Below are 22,045 nucleotides of genomic sequence, written 5' to 3' on the forward strand. Positions count from 1 at the left end.
CTAATGGCATTTTTATCCAGCCAGTATATGCATATACAGGCACAGAGAAATATCTCAAGTAACATTTACTGAATGTCAATACTTATTACTTACAAGTGGTAAGATCTGAAGTAATCTGTTGGTTTAAAAAAAATTAATGTTTATTCAGTCTTCATGAGAGACAGAGAGAGACAGAGCATGAGTGGGGGAGGAGCAGGAAGAGAGGGAAACATACAATCCGAAGCAGTCTCCAAGCTTGGAGCTGTCAGCACAGAACCCAACTTGGGCTTGAACCTACCAACCATGAGATCATGACAGCAGCTAAAGTTGGCCGCTCAACCAACTGAGTCACCCAGGCACCCCTGTTGCTCTCTTAATGTTTGGATACTGCCTGATTTTTTTGTGTGTAATGGAAAGGTGTCACTTTTAAAATACAATAAAGTGACTTATTACTCTAAAAAATAGAGAAGTGTGGTTTGTGAGGGAAGAAAAGAGCTGGTAGTTTTAGGTAGGGGAAATACATTCTTGACAAAGATGTGAATATGGGAATTAGGAAAGGAATAGCAAGAAAAGAAAAAGATAGGACTGACTAGAAGAATGGAGAGAGGTAGACAAGCAATAGGGTAAAGGCTGTGTAGATTAAAGATATCCAGATAACTGACCAACAAAGAGTTTAGATTGCACAGTACGTATAAACAGTAGTGATGCAAAAAAAAAAAAAATGTATAGCATCATTATCAAAGTGTCAAGTAAAATTTTTGCTATTACTTAATGGGAGGAGAAGAATTTGGGAATATTCATATTCTCTATTCTTGCATTTGTAAAATACTAGATTGTGTGTATATGCACATACAGATATTCCAAAACACTAAAAGTGCAGCATATTAAATTCTCCCCAGACAATAGCACTTATTGATCTGGATAGTAAATTTTTAAGCTACATGCTGAGCATGATGATGAAGTACATAAGCCAAGTTATAAATCATTCTTTTTCCACGAAAGCCAAAACATACATATTCTGTCTTTCCTTCTAAGATGCTTATAACAGCAGCAGCTGTTATATTCATGCAGCACAGAGCCTTTCAGAGTCCTCATTTGATTTTGGCATGACACGTTATAATAAGAGTCATATTTCAATCTAGGAGGCGACCTAAACAATAGCACTTTCCAACAGTGACTCAATGCCAATTCCAGAACCTCCATTGCAAGTACTGGCATTGGGATGTAAAAATGGGCTTGCATTGATTTCAACAGAATGTTTTCCAAAGACAAAAACGTATCTAGAATGTATGAATTACAGCATCAATAATTTTAGAAGAAACCCATAAATTATATAGTTCTACACTCTCATTAATATTAGAAACCCGAGGTCAGAGAAGTTGTGACACATCTGAAATGTTTACTTCGAACCTAAGCATGAGTTTTAGCTCCAAACCCAGTCCATATTCCACTGTACCATTCTGGGCATTACATAATAATGTTGATTCCTGTGAAGCTCAGTGAAATAAGAATCCACACCCTCCGTTCCAACCTTTACTGCTAGAAATTTCTTCATGACTTATTCATATGTTCTGTATATAATTCCATTGAGCTACAGAGAATACAAATTTTGCCTGCAAGTTAAAACCAACTGTTAGCAAGGGCGTTGGAATCAGCATGCAGGACTGAAATAGCTCATTAGGAGACCACACACCATGAAGACTACTGACATTTCTTCCTCACACATCCAGGCTCAGGCCTGGCGTCTTTCCAAACTTTACTGGGGAAAATGCTATACCAAACAATCCAACTAGCCTTGGCACAAAGAACCACAAACGGTGACAAAGAGATTCATTAGTAATGAACAAAGTCATAAAAAGACAAAATGACTTTCCACAAACACCTAATTTTGATTCCATTCTATTGTTTGCATTACTTTTTAAGAATATTATATACATATGATGTGAACTCGCTTTCACAAAGGAAAGGAATCTGGGAAAAAATGTTTTCAGAAAACATTCTCCATGGGTACACAGATTAGTGAAAAATACAAGGATGCATGTACACAGCAAGTTAGATCTTAGCATATTAGCATTTATTTTCACAACATGCTTGATTTGCATTGTGGTGGGCTTCTAATTCTACCTTACCATAAACCCTGGGAGACCAACTAAGAACATACATACCATTATCCATTATGGAAATGAAGAAATCTAAGTCTTAAAAAGTAAGCGGCTAATTCAGGAGGTAATAGCAGGATATAGGGGATGTAGGACGACAACTCAAATGTTTTGACAGACCAGGACTATTTCCAACATAGTACGTTCCCTTTCACGATACTCACTACTTTGGAATTACAAAGGAGAAATTAAAATATAAAAGGCAAACCTTATGACAGGAAGGAGTTAAATAATATATATAAAATTAATCCGCAAGACCACTGTCTAAGTTTGCATTTTCCCTTCTTAAATTCATCTGAATCTATTTCACGTTTGGTTCTCAATTTTTCAGATACAGGTATTTAAAAAAAAAGGATGGTATGATCTAAGGGAATCTTTTTATTCATTAATAATTTTAAACATTCTGTACATAAAGTATTTTGTCTGGTCAAAAAAACAAACAAATATCAAAAGTTTTGCCTGGTCAAAAACAGAGTGTGAAGAAATCAATCTAGAGATCTTGTTTATGCATACATGACTTAACTTAAATGTTTCGAAATTGCAATTTACTTAATTGTCACGGTCAAGGCCCACATTATTTTGTACTGTGCAAACATGAAGACATTTCGGTGATCTGTGTATGGTAAAAGTAACTTTAAATTTGGATATTTGCTTCATATTATTTCCAAGACAACAAAGGTCAGGTATGGATGGTGGTGGGGGTGAGAGGCGTGTCAGAGTCGTACTTCTTTTATCCATGCGGATACGTTCTCAGACCCACAGTAGATGTCTGAAACCATGAATAGTACCAAACGCTATATATACTACGGTTTTTTTTTTCTATGTATACATACCTGTGATAAACTTCAGTTTATGAAATAGGCAGTGTAAGAGAATAGGAATAATAACTAATTACAAATAGAACAATTATAATAATATATTGTAATAGAAGTTACGTAAATTTGGTCTTTCTCAAAAATCACTTCTTATCCGGTACTCACCCCCTTCTTGCGATGTTGCGAGGTGACAAAACGCCCACGTGAGGAGACGCAATGGGGCCGCGCGGTGAAGCAGCGTTGGGCAACGATTAACAGTCTGATTCGTCAGTAGGAGGATCAGATGCTTTGGGACCCAGGTGACCGCAGGTAACTGAAACCACAAGGGCAAAACTCATATAAATGCGAGGACTTCTGGACAATTACAGCTAACTTTTAAATAGTGCAAATAGACTCAGGGGGTTAAGATACAAAAACATATCTATTATCAGTTTAACAGAATCTCACTATGAATCTTTAAAATCACACAAAGTTTAAAATTAATTTTATGTACGCAAATATAAAATTTCCCATTTTTCATCATCTTAATTCTGGTTAATGTAACCTTCTCTTTAAAGGTATAAACTGTGTAACTTGTTTGGAAAAACATCAGAAACAAAGCATATACAGGGATTTCAGTTGATGTAAATATTATTTAGTGCACTCTTAGGTAACAAAAAAACATACTTGCCAGACATAAAGATAAACTCTGGCTTAATTCCATTTTTATGCTATATATTTACCTAACATAGTAACTCATAATATATAATAGATAATCAACACAATAACTTTGTTTCCCACTTTTGGTAGTTTCATCCTGACCTGAATATTTGCACCATTTCTGTGAGCTGAACTGATATATAAACTTCATTAACTAGTGACTATTTCAAATTTATTCAGATCAAAATACAGCTTACATTTCTATTTAAGAAACCTGGAAACCAAATATGAACAATCTAAAGTACAGTACCTCATCAAATATTTTGGTTGAAAGCAAATTTCTCTTTTAGGAAAATATACATCTTCCATAAATATAGAAAAGATTGCACATAGTAAATTTGTATCTGTTAACTGTAACTTTTCTTCTGCAATGCAGACAAACATTTATAAGGAAAAAATATGTTTGGTTCCAAAAGATTGAGAAACTAAAATATCTTATTGAAAAGATTCAATTGAAGAGAATCTGATTGCTTTTGTGATATTCTTCCGAGGGAGAAAGAATAAATATGTTTAAGACTTGGATCTTTTTTAAAAGCCTCTCAGTTTCCTATGGAACAAACAATCAGCAAGAATCTTAGAATACGAAGACACTATCTTAGGGGTCACTTAGTCTGACCCCCTCCATAGGAAGGGAAGTTCTTCAACTTACCAATGATCTTTTCTTTTCTTCTAAGTGACAATGCTCTGATTTTCTCCCTATGCCTCTCATTCTTCATACCCAACATCTTCATTTCTCTCAGAGATTTAGAGATCTTAGTTACTACTTTCCAGATAATTTCTGTCCGATTTCCCAGAAGGGCACATGAAACTAAACATAATATTTCTGCTTTAAATAAAAGCACCATTTAACTTTTTTGGCTTGGAATCATAATTGGATTAATTGTTGAGAGCTATGCCTTTGGTGCCACAATGGGCTTACCTTTTGGTAATCTCTTGCACCCTGTACTTGAGTATGTAAATTTAAGTGGAAATGCAAGATTTCCTGTTTATTCTACTTCAAGGTCATCTTGTTTGTATATCAAATAAAAATGTTATAACCATGGTGTCTTTTCCTCCTCAAGATCATACCAGGCAAGATCAAAAAGGACACATAACTGGAGATTTTGCTCCGGACTGACACAATCCCATAGGTAAGACACTTAGTGTTAGTAACATCCGTAACTGTCTAGCTCACATCTTTAACCAAAAGGTTCTTCGTTAATTCATAGAACAAATATTTATCGTAAACTTATTCTCTGCCAACAATGCTCATAGCTGTATTTTTGCAGCAATGAAAAAACGAGAGCAATCCCTCATGGAGTTTACATAAGGTCAGCAAATAAATGTCTCATCAACTATATCCTATATTGGATCTGTAGCATCCATTTTGTCTACCGGTCTGCTAATGCTACTAATGGAGAATGAAATTAGTTTATTATTTATTCTTACTCAATCATTTCTTAACTTCCATAAAATTATCTGTTTAATTATATTTTCTGCACTTAAAAAAATCAACTAAAAATCCATATATATTTCACCAGGATAATACTTTTTGGTTTCAATACTTTGGCACCTCTTGCATTCGTGCACATAGAACATTCACCATTATTCTGCCTCGTTGGCATAATCTACAGTTAATTGTCGATTGATACTTCTAGGCCCCTGTAAATCCAGACTGCAACTTCCACTAAAAACCAATTTTGAAATTTTCTTGTTTCCCTCGTCAGTTCCCTCGTATTTTTCACAGTTGCTTTTTTCAAATGTTCTCTTTTCACCTCAAACTTCATACAGCCTCCTTTCACTCTGAGCTCCTATTTCTTGGGGAAAATGGAAGCCGGAAACTGGAGATTCTTTGCAAGCAAGCCTATCAAATTTCCTGCACAGCTTCCCTCCCAGGGAAGACTCTTTGTCTTTCCGGTGTTTTTGGTACTCCTCTGTCCATTAGTTCTGTTCTTGGGCCGGCTCCTGGCTCTCCACGTTAATTTTTCTTTTCTGAACCACCTGTCATCCTACCTCCCTGCTCGTCTCCACACTGACCTCTGCCCTGCGGCTGCACCCCTGTGCCGTCCGTCTTCTGGCCCTACTCCATGAAGCTGCTGCGGGATGCCCGTCAGTGACCTCCTTGCCACGAACCCCAGTAAACATGTTTCACCCTCTTTTCTATGAGTAACCAATTTCTTTGTCTAACAATATGATCTTTTTGAAACACTCTTACTTTATCATACAAGCTACTGTGCATTTTTGGGGTTTTTGTTTTTTTGGGTTTTTTTTTGCAAAAAATCTGACTTTTTCTTTCCAGTTGTCTCTGTAGGTGTCTCTTCCTGGGACCAAACTGTAACTAATGGTAGCCTTAGGGTTTACTTCCCTCTTTACGTTCTCCTTTGTACCATCTTTAACATGGACAGATTCCTAAGGAAATATTTAAATCATGAGTCTATACGTCTCCCCTGAACTTTCAAGTATTAGAGCTGACAGAATTCTTGGTAGATAGTTCCATTTGGAGATCACATGGAAACCTCAAATTGAATATGTTCAATACAGAGCTTAATATCTGAATTCTATGCCTGCTTACTCCACAATACAATTTTATATATTCTATTTCAGTGAAAGATAGCACTATTTAATTAGAAATCTGAGTCTTTTTTGACTCCTGTGTCTTTCCCCAGAGGCAAGCAAACATTAAGTGGTGTCACTTCTGCCTCATCATTTTTAAATTTTGAAATTTGGCAGCTCTAGACCATTATACCTTACTTATGATTTTCCAGTGACCTTGTACTTAGCTTCCTTTGCTCCACTATCTTTATCCTTTCTCTATGGTGATGCTAGGACTTTTTGTAACGTGTAAATCTCATTTGATTACTTTCTTGCTTAAGCTTCCCATGAGTTTTCATTACAATTAGGATATCATTGAAATTCCTTGACATGACTTATAAAGCAAAAACTGGGATGGGGAAATATTCAAATGCTGTCAGACAGGGAGATCGCGAATTTGGGAATTCCGAATTTGAAAGAAAATCTCCCTTCCTTTGTCTTCATTCTAATACCCTCCCAGCCTCTGATCCCAAAACAGCATCAAAACATTTTCAGAAAATGGCCTTATATTAGTTAATTGTACCATGGAGGGTATTTAAATCCATCAGCTCTTTCTCAAAGATGATTTTTCATAGTCATTCTACTGTTAGTTGAGGTCAGTATTTTCTTTTTCGAGGAGTCCTTCTGATGTTCATGAAATTGCATTACATTCTTTCAAGGAAGGTGGAGAAACTTTGGACTCTTAAGTGACTAACTTGAACTATTACACATCTGTACTTCCAATACCTAAAAACTCCATGCGTCATAAATGTCTTTGAAAATCTATGGCCAATTATGCAGCAAAACCTAATCCAATCTGACATTAAGCTATTCTAGGTCCTTATCCCACCAACTATTAATATTTGTACATTTTACTGCATAAACAGTAATGTATTTGAACATAGGGTGTTGCCCGAGACCCTGGAGTATCACTTAATAAATAATACGTACACCGTATTACCTTTCTAAAATAACCAAATCTCTGAACTCTAAAAGATATTGTTCCCCAGGATATTGGATAAAGAATTCTGAGCTTGTACTAACCTTAATTAAGCAAACCAGAACCTATCAAACTTTAGATTTGCAGGATTTATTTCTACAAGAAGAAAACAGATTGCCTTTTGCTTTATATGAGATTCATTGAAAGAAGTTGTTTAAAAGCAATTTTACTCTTAGAGAATAAGTTTTGCCCACATTTTCAGGATACCTATTTTATACAGTTGGGCTGACTTTAGTGGCTTACAGGATTTAATTTTCTACCAGTTCGTCTTAGCCTGGCAATTAACACAATTAATGCCACGTTCACGGCCTTGGTCATCACAAACCTTAGAGGTCCTAATACAGGTGAAGAGCAGCATTGCATAACCCAAGTGATTTCTGAGCAATGATCTCTAATAGGTGCTGGATCACAACAACCAGCTATTTCATAGCTTAGAAATGTCAGGCTCAGTGAGGTAAATTGCTCTGTGTGAGGGCTGAGACAGTATTCTCCTTGCCCAGCTGGAATAACAAAGCGTCTGGAAAGTTCGCCACCTTTCGATGTGTGTGGTCTTCCAGGCGTCAACAGATTTGCCTTCACAGTTGCTGCATTTCACTCACTACAGATACAATTGTGTATCTTGGCCCAACTTTATCCAACACACACTTTATTCTGCCCTGGTACTTACACAGCAATTAGAAATTCTCAGAGCGATACCCTCCAATTCCCTGCCACTACAACCACCCTCGATCGTGTTTTACTTTGCTTTTTATTCAAGGGCCTCTGAAACACAGTCATCAAGATGTCCTAGAGAGGTTTGCAGTGTGCTCCAGAATCAATAAAATAATCCTTAGTAGCCAAAAGTCCTCAAGCGGCTTATGAATATTGATAAAAATTCATGTAGACACTCCTGAGAAGCTTTTAAAAACTTTTCGGGCTTTCACGCTTTGGGGGGTTTTCTTTTAAATTTGAAAAAAAAATGAGGAATATCTGAAATTAAAGCATCCCTAATGAAGCTGTGTTTTATGCTTATTCTCACAAAAGAGAAGTTTTTATACGGCATGTGTTTCATGACTTTCTCTTAAACATAAACTAATATTCCCGTTAAAGGAAATATAGAAATTGCATTACAGCAACTGCCTTATTCGTCACGTTGTAAAAATGAAACTCTTTAAACCCTCCAAGAAAACCGACATACACACAAAATTTGGATCCTCACTTAGTCTGGACTTGAGTTTTATGACATCTATATAGTTCCTTGTCTCCTGAAGGCTTATTAAATATTTGTAACATGTCGCAATAAGTGTTTGTTGTCAGTATCGAAGCAATGTTACTGATGTTTCAGGTTTTGTTTTTCCTTTATGTTGTTTTACAAGAGGATTAGAATCCAAAAGGACACAATGCTCCTTAATTAATTGCCATCTTTCTATTTCATGAAATCATTTTTATATCATTAACAAATTGGGCATAAATACAAAAAATTAAAAAGCTTCATGTAACTTAGAATTTCTAATTAGCAAAATGATCTCCTTTGTTACTACTGGGCTCAGAGCTACTCTTTTTTTTTTTTTCACATACAAAACTTTGCCCTTTTAAGGGGCCTGAGTGCAAATAAAATTTTAAATAAAAGTTAGATTTGCCTTCTACAAATAAAGTGAACAGGCAAGAGACATTTAGCATACTTGTGGACTATCAGAGAAAGGTTAAATCAACTGTATTCAAACTCATTTATTTATATACTTGGAATCAGTTCTGAGTTCACAACAGAATATTTAAAGTAATTTTAAAACAAATGAGTAATTGTGAAAAGAAGCATCTTATCATTTTCCAGCTTGAAACAGATATAAAAATGCAAATTTAATCACATAAGGTAATCCTGTAAATATTGCCAGTTACAGCAGTCAGACAAATTAAGATCAATTAAGCATCCATGATAACTATATATAAGAACTGAACCTACTGATATAAAAAAAATGTAGGGCAAGTATTTTGGTATTGTTGAAACCAGATTATGTTAACTTCTCAGTGATATGGATTTGGAGAAACATTGAGGAAACCCTAATCAATGAATGGGACTGAATGATACAGTCAAACTACATACATTTTCAGTGTTTGCTCATAACTGGTGAACATCATACTCAAGTATTTCAGGAGCCTCAGTATGGAGACAGTACAGTGGCTTGTAAAAAGTTTCAAAAGATATTTAAATTACTTAATTCTGAATTAAGTAAATTCATATTCATTAAGGAAAGCTCACTGTTAATGCTTCTCTCATTGATTAGTTTAGCCACACAGAGATAAGTAGAAGATAGCATCTTATCAATTATCTTGCTCACATCTAATGTAATTAGTGTAATCACAGTAAAGCAAAGAAATAGGCTGTGGCCATTAAAAAAATTAAGCGTATATTTTGGTTGCCCTGAATAGCATTTGGAAGAAAAAGGCTGACGTATAAAGTTTGAAATTCTGGTTTACACATAAGAGAGGATAGAAAGAGTAAGCACTAGGTACATAGGCAGTCTTTATGACAAGTGAAATTGAGATGAAAAATGACAGAGAACACTGTTGTAGAAAAATCCTTTCTTATGAGACTCAGAATGTAAATGTAAAACTACGTGTTTTGGGCCTTTTAAGGCTTCTGGTTTTAAGGATGCTAGTTTTGAGCCCTAAGAGAAATAGTATTCACTAAGTGGCTTTGTAAAACAAGAAAAAAAGAAAGACGGAGTAAAAGTACCAACCACTAAGCAATAAAAGATGGTCTTCAATGAGACATAGTTTTGAAAAGTTAAATTATGGGATCTAAGGAGAAACAGAGGAAGGGGTTGGGGTGTCCTACTTGGATTTCTCAGGTGCTTAACTCCACTTGGTCACAATTGCTAGATCTGTAAAACGTCAATAGCACGAAGATATTTAATTGCACAGAGATTTCCTGATGAGATATCTCTCGGTTCCTTTCAATTTGAGGCATGTAACATAAAAGCCTTTCAAATCTAGAATAAAATGACAAGATAGGTAGATAACTGAGTGATTATTTCTGAGAAGAAGGCAATTAAGATTAGAAAGAACAGGAATTCAGGGATCTTTAATTAGTTATACTAAAGGAGAGTTTATTTCTATCAACCTATTAAAAGAGCTTGCATCCAAGATAAACGTGAGGTTTACTGAAATCCACATTGCTGAGCAGCCTCTCACGTGTAACTCACTGAAGTCACGGTTACAGCCATAGTATTGAACCAAATGTAAAATAAGATAAAATCTATATGCCACTGCCTCACTGTGAGATCACAACCTGAGCCGAAACCAAGAGTCAGACACTTGGCCAACTGAGCTCCTGTATTGCTTTTAGATAGAAAGGTTTACTTGTTATTGTGATTAGTGCTGCTTCCTCTAAGGACAAACTTTTATTTATTTTATTTTTACTTTACTTTTTATTCATTATTATTTTTTGGTCCCTTTTACCAATTTTCCCAACCTTCTAACCCCCACCTCTCCAACTATCCATCTGTTCACGGTCTCTGAGTTTTTTGGTTTTTTGTTTTATTTTTTTTTTTAGATCAGACATATAAGACATGGTATTTGTCTTTCTGTGCCCTGGAAGTCCATCCATGTTGTCACAAATAGTAAAATTTCATTCTTTTATATAGTTGAATAATATTTTGTCAGATACACACACACACACACACACACACACACACACACGTCTCTATATATCTTACTTAGCTATTGTAAATAGTGCTGCAATAAACGTGTATCTTTTCAAGTTAGTGTTTTCATTTTCTTCAGATAAATGCCCAGAAGTGTAATGCTGGGTCATATGGTAGCTCTATTTTTAACTTTTTTAAGAACCGACATACTGTTTTCCATAGTGTCTGTACCAATGTATATTCCCACCAACAGCACATGAGGATTCCCTTTTCTTCACATTTTCACCAATACATGTTATTACTTGTCTTTTCAGTGATAGCCATTAAAACAGGTGTGAGGTGATCTTTCAATATGGTTTGGATTTGCATTTCCCTGATGATTAATGTTATTGATATTCTTTTCATGTACCTGTTGTCCATCTGAGTGTCTTCTATGGGAAATAAAAAAAAGAGGTCTATTCAGATCCTCTGCCCATTTTTTAGTCAGACTGTTTTGTTTGTTTGCTACTGAGTTGTAGAGGTTTTTTAAATATATATTTTGGATATTAACCCCTTGTCAAATATATGATTTGCAAATATTTTCTACCATTCACTATGTTGCCTTTTAATTTTGCGGATGGTTTCCTTTATTGTACAGACATTTTTTTATTTTAAGAGAGAGAAAAGGAGTGAGGGCAAGGAGGGAGGGAGGGAGGAAAGGAGAGAGAGAGAGAGAAAATGAATGAATGGATGGATGGATGAATCCTGGCAGAGGCACCACACTGTCAGCCCAGAACCTGACATGGGACTCAATCTCAAGAACCTTGAGACCATGACCTGAGCTGAAATCAATAGTTGGACACTTAAATGACTGAGTTCCCAGGTCCCTCAGTGCAGAGCTTTATAGTTTGATGTAGTTTCACTTGTTTGCTTTTGCTTTTATTGGCATCTATTTTGGTGTCAGATTAAAAAACAATTATTGCCAAGACCTAGGTCAAGGATGTATGGTTTTCTTCTAGGTGTTTTCTTCTAGGTGTTTTCTTCTAGGTGTTTTATGGCTTCAGGTCTTATGTTCAAGTCTCTAATCCATTTTGAGTTGACTTTTATATATGGTGTGAGATAATGGTCCATTTTTTTTTTTTGCACAAGACTATCCAGTTTTCCCAGCACCATTTATTGTATATTCTTAGCTCCTTTGCCATAAATTAATTGGCCATATATGCATGGATTTATTTCTGGACTCTAGTCTGTTCTATTAATCTATGTGCCTGTTTTTATGGCAATACCATGCTGTTTTAATTACCAAAGTTTTCTATTATAGTTTGAAGTCAGAAAGTATAATGTCTCAAGCTTTGTTCTTCATTCTCAAGATTGCTTTGGCTATTTGGCATCTTTTGTGGTTCTACACAAAATTCAGAATTATTCAATTTCTGTGAAAAATAACATTGGCATTTTGATAGGGGTTGCATTTAATCTGTAGGTTGCTTTGGGCAGTATGGTCATTTTACCAATATTAATTCTTCTAATCCATGAGTACGGAACATCTTGCCATTCATTTGTGTCTTCAGTTTCCTTCCCTCTTACAGCTTTTAGGATACAAGTCTTTTATCTGTATTAATATCCTTTAGTAAATATTCTTCTGTTTAAAGTAATTGTAATAATAATAAGAGCTGTTCATACACCAATGTAGTCTTGTTTCACTTAGTTAACATTTTATTTAATTCTAATTGATAATTGTAATAATTGTTTTATCAAAACCACTGTTATTATTATTCATAGCCTACAGTTAGGAAGTGTTGCCTGTGTGCCAGGCACTATGGTAAATGCTTTAGAGACATCATGTCATTTTAATTCAGAAAACTCTGTGATGTGATGTTATAATCCGGAAGCTCAGAAAGTTTAAGTAGTTTATTTAAGGCACCTTAGATATGAATTCCGGTCTATCTGCTCCCCCAAATTCATGCTTTTGTCATTTTACAATTAACATCTTAATTGTCTTCCTCTATGTGAGTTTACATTAGTTCTGTTTTCGGCTAACATCCACAATCATCACTCTTTTAGCCAGAGTTTTATATATTCCACCAAAAAAAATTATGAAGATCCTCTTTTTTTTAGGCTTTTTTAAAGCTGAAGTTAGCAGCTTAGTGATTTAGTAACAATGTGACTTCCCTATTCACCCACTCTGACTTTGGGACTGTAATTTCTCTCCAACTATGGTCATACTGTTTTCCATTCTTTTCTTCGGAAGTTGTTTCTGATCATTAATTTCCTCAGAAATAAGGTTGGTGCATTTACTCTAGTTCTTCACTGATTTCACGTTTCTTTTTAAACTCCTATCTCACATAACATATCAAGGTCTTTCTTTCTGTCCCTTGTACTTGTTCTTCTGAGACTTGTTTCTTCTGCTCATAAACACTTGATCTTCTAGAGTTTTAATGGAAGTGTCTGGAATGTTTGCTGACAAACTTCCCAGGATCTGAGTCACTGACCTGAGTACTTTGGTCAATTGCTAGTCTTGGTGGACATCCATTAATTGTGCGACCACTGGCATAGAAATTGCACCTTGGAATTAAATAATTTGTGCTGATGATTCTGAGCCCATAACTGTCTTTCCCACTCATAAAATAATCTCTCCATTTAGCACATTTTCACAGATTTGTGCTCATGTACCACATCTTTAACTAAATCACCTTAATCATCTAAATCTGAAGTTCTCCTTAAAACACCATACTGTGTGTTCTAATCTAATCCATTTTGCTAATAAATATTCCTTAGAAAAGATGGCACTTTGAGTTTTGAATATTATTTTTCATTATGCTAAGTTTAATAGTTAAACCTGTCCATCAAGCTCTGGGATTGGTTGTATCAAGTTCTATAGGTGCCTTGAACAAAAAGTATTGATTAGGACATTAAAATCTAGTTAGTTCTTAATGTGAGTCATTAAGGAAACAATATGTGGCAATTAGTTCATACCAGTTTACATGACTACATGACGAAAGCTCCATAGGATTAAAATAATAAATACTGCTTTTGAAATGAAAATATTATGGGAGAGGAGGTACTTAAAAGTCTACTGTGTGAGATGTGCATGCTGGTGATCAGTGGTAATTCCTCTTATATCCAACTGAAACGAAAGCTTGAAAGGATACTTTTCAAACCCTGTTCGCAACAGTGTAGCCATTAGAATACAAGAATGTGAGTTAGCATATGAGATGTGCAAGATTTGGAGTCTATTCGGTCCAGAAGAAAAGTGACGACTTTGGTAACATTGCAGGTAACTGAGTGGACATCAGCAGACAGCAGAGGGGATGTTGTCCATGACTGTCAAGCATCCTTCAAATAATTACCTATGTTAGTGCTGCAGCTTTGGCAGTTTGGGGTTTTCTAGAACAGACTTTGTAACTCTTTCCCGATGCATTTCCAACAGTTTTATAAATTCCTATCACCCTGTATTAATTTTTTATTCCAAAAATTTAAAATCCCTTCTTTCATATACAGAATTCTGGCTGACACATTATTAGCACCAGAAGTACACTGCTGTATCTATGACTGGTAATCTGAAGTATGTTCCCCCAAAAATGGACCTGTTAAAGGTTGTGTGGGTGGGGACACTTGGGAAAGGCAGGATTAAAGCTTCAGAGCACCAACAGAATCAGCATATGAGACCAATAGAAGAGGGGTGTCAAGGAGGAATATATAAGCACTTAAATGACGTGCGAGAGATAACAAAGACGATGCTTACATACCGGGAGTCTAGGTTTGGGCCTGGTGGGAAAAAAATGGCAGGTGTACTCCAAGGATTTCTATTAAAGACCACCTACAATACTCAGTGACAGAAAAGCCAAGTTAGATTTTGGCATTATATCCATAGAATAGTTTTCCATCCTGGCACAACAAGCTGAATAAAGAGCATGCTATATAACTTGAGTTTAAAGAGGGAGTCTTCTTTATTCAATAGATAACAGAATTACATCCACTGAAATTACATCTTGGCAAATGCTGAGATATCTTTATTAACCATTATGTTAACGTCAAACACTGCTCTACACCAATCTAAGAAATATCCTTAGCTCACTTGAACTCTCTAAAACTCTATGACTTGAACTTCTCTAGAATAACTGAATAAAAATTTAGCATTATGTACTATTTGATTATATAAATCTAATTTAAAAGAATTGAAAAACAATTCGATTCATAAATTATACAATTATGGCTTTAGACATTCAAGTTTTTACCAGTAAAACCTTACTGAACCTCCAGGATATTTAACAATGACCTTGGAAATGTCACCTCTTAGAATGTAAATGTATATACAAACAAACGTGTGTATGTGTGATGTGTGTACATACATGTATGAGAGAGCAGGGTATGGGAACATTTCTTGGGAAAGGGTATGAGGGAAATTTCTGTGTAATAAAATGTTGCATAGCTTGTCAGGGATATGGTATCTGTTTATTGAAACCCACTGATTTATGCACTTAGAATTGTGAATTCTACCTTTCCCTACAGCTTCCTTTTACCAAAAACAAACAAACAAACAAACAAACAAAAAGCCTTCTAATCAAATACTGATTCTAGTTAGTAGGACTGCCTCCTGGTGGTGGTCTTTATTAACAGTTGTGCAACAACTCCTATGTATTGAGGTCCATGCAAGTAAATAAACTCACCGGAAAAAATCAGAATCAGACTTATCACTGTCAAGGAAGGCACTTGTAAATATGAAGAGGTGCTTCAAATTTACAGCGTTTACATATGAACACACAGTATATATTTAAATATACATACATTGTGAATATATACACAAACATATACATATATATTTGATGTATATATATGATAGCTTGAGAGATACAATAATAAGCACATAGGTTGTATTCTCTAGTCTTCTCCTCTCAGAGGACTTAAACACATGAACCTTTGTGGTACCCAAATCTTTATTTATAAACAATATTCTTCACGGAGAGGAATCTCAGCATCTTGAAGAAAAGAGCTAAAGGATGAGCCAGGGACAGCTTGTACTTTTAGAATGCAAACAAGTGCTCAAAAAATAACAGGGACTTGGCAGAATCTGGGACAATGAGAACATACAAATAACTAATAACAGTAATGGAAAATAACCAACTAAATAAAACATAAACCTACAAGTCCTAACTGATACAAATAGATAAATGAATGAATAAATAACTATGCAAATGATAAAGAAAAAAACACTCTTTCTTACAGAAAACCAACTAATAAATGTAGAAGAAATGATGGGCTTGGGAAATTAGCAATATATATGAAAATAGCAGTTGAAAACTTGATGAGGAACTGAGCACTTACAAGGCATTGTCCTGTAACATTCTTATTCATTATAAAGTGAAAAATAGACATTCTAGTGGAGAAACTGAGAGATGTCACCTTAATCTAATGACCGTAGTTAATGTGAGTAAAATTGGGACAGGCTGCCATTGTGTGCCTTCTGCATCATGTTCTGAGGACACACCACCACTTGTTTGGTATTCCAAACTCTACTCCTGAAAACCCCACAAACTAAAGCTAATAGTGGAGAAATAATAGATAAATCAAAATTGAAGGACATTCTACAAACCCACTGAAAAGGCTGGGTTTTATTTTTCAAAACTGCCAGCGTTAAGAAAGACAAAGTGTAACGGAGGAATTTTGTAAAATAAAAGATTAAAAAAGATATTATGATAAATGCAATATATTATCCTTGGCTAGATGTACTAGGAATAAGTGACTACAGAAGACAGTATTGGGACCATTGGCAATATTTGAATAAGAACTGCATGTGACTCATAGGTAAATAGTGTGAGAGGGAGAGAGAAAAGGAAATTGAAAAGTAATGTAATTGTAGCAAAATATCAACAATTGAATAATCTGAATTAAGGGTGTATAGGAATTCTTTGACGAAGTAACTTTCCTTTAAGATTAAAATTATATAAAAATAACCATGCATATAAAAGGTATAATTTTAAATACAATTAAAATTAACCAAATGCCTAGAAAGAACATAAATGAAATATTTAAAAGTCCAATATCCCTATAAAACATGGAAGCAGCAGTTTGATAACCACCTGGGCTGTAGGGGAGGGAGATTTAATTACTAATCTCAGAACAGGTGCTGGGGTGGCAGGGATCTTCAGGAGATGTCTCCAAGAACAAAAGAGCAGGCAGGCACGATTTCCCGCCCTGTCCACAGCCTGGATCCAGGGCCACCTGCCGGCAGTAGCCCAACACTCTCCACCCAGCGTGCCTACAAGATGCCCTTGCTGCCATATTCTCCTGCGCACCCGACTCTCCAGCCTACCCTCAGCGGTCCTCCAAAGCAGCTTCAGGTCTCCTCCCCCAGCGACTGATGCAAACTTTGCACCGCATGTTCTGCCCCCTTGTTAGACCTCATCTAACTCACCCTTGGCGGGAACACATCCAAAGGAGTGCTACAAGCCTAACAGTGTGCAAGTATCCCCAACACAGGCAGCGCCACTCCAAGGTGACTCCTGCCCTGGGGAGAGGGGAAGATAATCACACAAACCAGTTCTATTGCTGGGGGCAAACATTAGGCTGACCGCAGGCCCTGCCCACCAAAGGAAGTCTCTTGGGCACAACGTGGGAAAAGCATCTTGCAGTTTTATGTGCCAAAGAGCTCTGGAAAATATCTCAGCTGACCCAAACAAAGCCCACGGTGACCCTAGACAGGCCCACTAACAACACAGGCGCCAAGCTCTGCCCACAATGGACAAAGAGAGCTATGCAGAGGAATGGACTGAAGGCAAATACAGCCCAGCCAAACAGTAGGGATCACACAAAACACACAGGAGATGCTCCTGAAGGGCCAGGTTCTGGGGAGCAGGGGACACCGAACTGGAGGACATTACAGGATCATTTTTCCACGAGGCTTCTACTGCAAGGACAAGAGATAGAGCCGACTTTCCAAAAAGACAGAGAGATAAAATGACGAGACAAAGAAGTATGTTTCAAATGAAAGAACAAAATCACAGCAAGTCAGGTAAACAAAACAGAGAAAAGTAATATGCCTAATAGAGAATATAAGGTAATTGTCATAAAGATATTCACTGGATTTGAAAAAAAGAGTGGAGACTATCAGCATATGCCTCAATAGATAGAAAACTGAAACAAGAAACAATCAGAGATGAAGGACTCAATAACTAAAGTTAAAAATCCGAGAGAGGGAATAAACAGTATACTAGAAGAAGAACAGATCACTGACCTGGAGGACAGAATAATTGAAGGCAATCAAACTGGTCAGGAGAAAGAAAAAAAAATAGTAATAATAAAGAGATGACATTAAGGGGACTCAGTGACACCATCAAGGATAATAACATTTGTATTCTAGGGGTCCAAGAAGAAGAAGAGAGGAAAAAAAGGAGACAGAAAAATTATGAGAAGACATAACAGCTGAAAACTACTCAAATCTGGGAAAGGAAACAGACACTCAGATCCAGGAGGCACAAAGATTCCCCCCAAAAATCAATCCAAGGTGCTCCTCACCATGGTACATAGCAATTAAAATGGCAAAAAGTATAATAAAGAGAAAATTTTAAAATGGTAAGAGAAAAGAAAACAGTAGCATACAAGAGAAACCCTGTAAAGCCATCAGCTGATTTTCAGCAAAACCCTTGCAGGCTGAAAGAGAGTGTCAGGATATATTCAAAGTACTGAAAACAAAACAAAGCCCTGCAACCAGAATACTGTTTCCAACAAGGCTATTATTCAAAACAAAAGGAGAGATAAAGAGTTTTCTAGACAGACAAAAGTTAAAGGAATTGATCACCACTAAAGCAGCATTTCACAAAATGTTAAAAAGGACTCCTTGTGTGAAAGTAAATACCATAAATAGGAGTAGCCCAAAAACAGTTACTTAAGCATACTTATCAAAATCCATCAAGAAATTCACAGAATAAAAGGGCATAAAGTATGACATACATACATAAAATGTGGGGGGAAAGAGGAGTAAAAATATACTGCTTTTAGTAAGGGCTCAAACGTAAGTGACTATCAACTTAATACATAGTGATATATGCATAAGATAGTATATAAAACATTAATGGTAACCACAAATCAAAAACCACTAACAGATATGTAAAAAATGAAGAGAAAGAAATCTAAGTATATCATTAAAGAAAGTCAGCAAACCAAAACAGAAGGAGCAAGAGAAGAAAGAAACAGAAAAGAACTGTAAAAAGAACCATAAAACAAGTAACAAAATGGAAATGAACACATTCCTATAATAATTTTGAATGTAAATGGACTAAATGTTCCAGTCAAAAAAAAAAAGCAAGACTCATTGGGGTCCCTGGGTGGCTCAGTCAGTTAAGTGTCCAACTTCTGCTCAAGTCATCATCTCATGGGTCATGAGATCAAGCCCCTCATCATGCTCTCCGCTGTCAGCACAAAGCCCACTTTGGATCCTGTCTCTCTCTCTCTCTCTCTCTTTGCCCTTCCCCTGCTCATGTTCTCTGTCTCTCTCAAACATAAACAATCATTTAAACAAACAAAGAAAAAGCAAGACCCATCCATATGCCGCCTACAATAGACTCATTTCAAACCTAAAAACACATGCAGATTAAAAGTGAATGGATGGAAGAGCATTTATCATGCAAATGGAGTGGGGAAAAAAGCCAGGGTAGCAATAATATTTATATCACAAAAAATAAACTTTGAAACAAAGAGTTTAACAAGACACCAAGAAGGACACGATGTAATCACAAAGGGAACAAACCAACAAGAAGTTTTAACAATTATAAATACTGATGCACCCATAGAAAAGCACCTAAATGCATAAAACAATTAATATAACCATAAACATGGTAATCAGTAGTAACACAATAATAGTAAGGGATTTTAACATCCCTATAAGATGAAGGATCATATAAGTAATCAGTAGATCATCTAATGCTGTTATCAGTTGATATTATCAATTATATCAATAAATAGATCATCCAAACAGAAAATCAACAAGAAAACTGCCTCTGAATGACACATTGGACCAGATGGATCTAACAAATATACTCAGAATATTCCATCCTAAAACAGAATACATATTCTTTTCGAGTGCTCATGGAACATTCCTCAGAACAGATCACACGTTAGGCTACAAAACAAGCCTCAGCAAATTTTAAAAGATCAAAATCATACCATGCTTCTTTTCCAACCGTAACAGTACGAATTAGAAATGAACCCTAAGAAAAAAATCTAGAATGAATACAAATATTAGTAGGTTAAATAACAAACATGCTACTGAACAATGAATGGGTCAACCAGGAAATCAAAGAGGAAATTAAACAAATAGATGGAGACAAATAAAATTAAAATGCAAAAATCCAAAATCTTTCGGATGCAGCAGAAGAGATTTTAAGAAAGAAGTTCATAGCAATAGAGGCCTAAGGAAGAAAAAGAAAAATCTCAAACAACCTAATCTTACTTCTAAAACAGCTACAAAAATAAAACAAACAAAACTGAAACCAGTAGAAGGAAGGAAACAATAAAGATTAGAGAAGAAACAAAATAGAAACTAAGAAACAAAACAAAACAAAATAACAACAAAAAACAATAAATAGAACAGATGAGCTGGTTCTTTGAAAGAAATTAACAAACCTTTAGCAAGTTCATGCAAAAAAAGGAGTGAGAGAGAGAAAGAGTGGGAGAGAGGACTCAAATAACAAAATCAGAAATGAAAGAGGAGAAATAACTAAATAATAACACAAGAGAAATTCAAAGGATTATAAGAGATTATGAAAAATTATATGACATCAAATTGGGTAAGTTTCTAGAAACATATAACTTCCCAAAACTGAATCAGAGACATAGAAAATTTGAAAAGACTGATTACCAACAATTAAATTGTATCAGTAATCAAAACACTCCCAACAAACATATGGAAAGCACCAATGTTCCCCTTGAGGTCATTCTTACATGGTCTATTTTCCCCACGGCCGCTGTCTCCTTGAGTGTGGATGATGTTTATGAAGATAAAGACCCACTCAAAGTAAGCAAACAAATTTCCAAGGAACCTAAGCCTTCTTGTTGTCAGCCAGCCCCTTCAGCACCCCTATATCCAGAAAATGTTGAGTCCTTCCTTTGTCATTGGGAAAAATCTACCCTTTTAAAGGAACGAATGATTTCCTCTGATGACATCCTCACCCTGATGCTACAGCCTATTAAGAAAGCCCTTACAGTATTTACAGATGTCTCAGGAAAAACTCAGAATGCTTCCTGCCTTTGGAAAACTGGAAAAAAACTGGGAACATATATTATACACCGGATGAGGCTCTATCCAACATTCAGTACTGCAAGCCATATTATTATCTATAGAAACCTTTCCCCAACCCTTAAACATTGTCTCTGAGGTGTCCGTGAGCAAAGACCACACACTTTGGATTCCCCCATTGGTGTCCCAGGTAAAAATTAAGCATGCAGAACAAATTGCCTTAGGTGGATCCAAACATGAGACTTGTTTATCAAAGATCAAAAGGCTCACGTTATGACTTAAAGAAATGGTTAATTTTGTCCTATGGTTCTCGTGGGTGATTGTTAAGATATCTTTCAAAGGCTTTAGAAACCTAAAAAAAGTTCGCTTGAATGATAAACTGGGATTGAATTTGTTGGACATCTAGGCGTTTTCTAAATAGGACGAGATGCTAAAGCATTGATTCCTAAACAAGGCTTATCTGCTTTTGGCTTCTCATTACAGAGAAACTAAGAATGTTTGGGTCTATTGGGAACATGCTTTGTGCTTTATGAGCTTCTAAGGTTTGGTTTTTGTCTGTTTGTTTTTGACAAATTTACCAAGATTTAAATTGTAAGTGAAGTCTTTTTGACCAACTAGGTTTATTTGGCATGTTAAGTTACTCTGGAAGCACGCTCAAACAAATAATAAGCCTTAGGTTGCATTTGAGTAAATGCTATAACTATTCTAGAGATTATATACAATTCCTAATTTTAATATTTTTTGGTATGAGGTCATCCCTTTATATTTTGATTGTTGAAGTGTTATGTGCCACAGAAATAACTGAATTTCCTTGTCAATTGCATTAGATCTTTTAATCATGCCCATTTTTTAGGGGTTTTTTTTGTCATAGTTTTTTGACTCTTGTTGGAAGACTTCTTCAGTGCTATAATTTCCAGTAGACAGATGATCCTTTCTATTCCAGGAGGTTCCATTGCTCCTCAACTCTGTCATTCCCTTTCATAACTCCCCTCTACCTAACCCAACCGAGC

General features: G+C 35.8%; 1 long non-coding RNA gene across 1 annotated transcript in view; it reads left to right on the forward strand.

The window, feature by feature from the left end:
- The first annotated feature begins 3,174 nt into the window (after positions 1-3,174).
- Positions 3,175-22,045, forward strand: part of LOC115286551 — a 31,432-nt gene continuing 12,561 nt past the window's right edge. The window contains exons 1-2 of the long non-coding RNA XR_003906150.1: positions 3,175-3,262; positions 4,714-4,782. This is a non-coding gene — a long non-coding RNA (uncharacterized LOC115286551). The remainder of the gene's footprint in view (positions 3,263-4,713; positions 4,783-22,045) is intronic.

The sequence above is a fragment of the Suricata suricatta genome, chromosome 1 (genome assembly GCF_006229205.1).
Source record: "Suricata suricatta isolate VVHF042 chromosome 1, meerkat_22Aug2017_6uvM2_HiC, whole genome shotgun sequence".
Lineage (NCBI taxonomy): Eukaryota > Metazoa > Chordata > Mammalia > Carnivora > Herpestidae > Suricata > Suricata suricatta.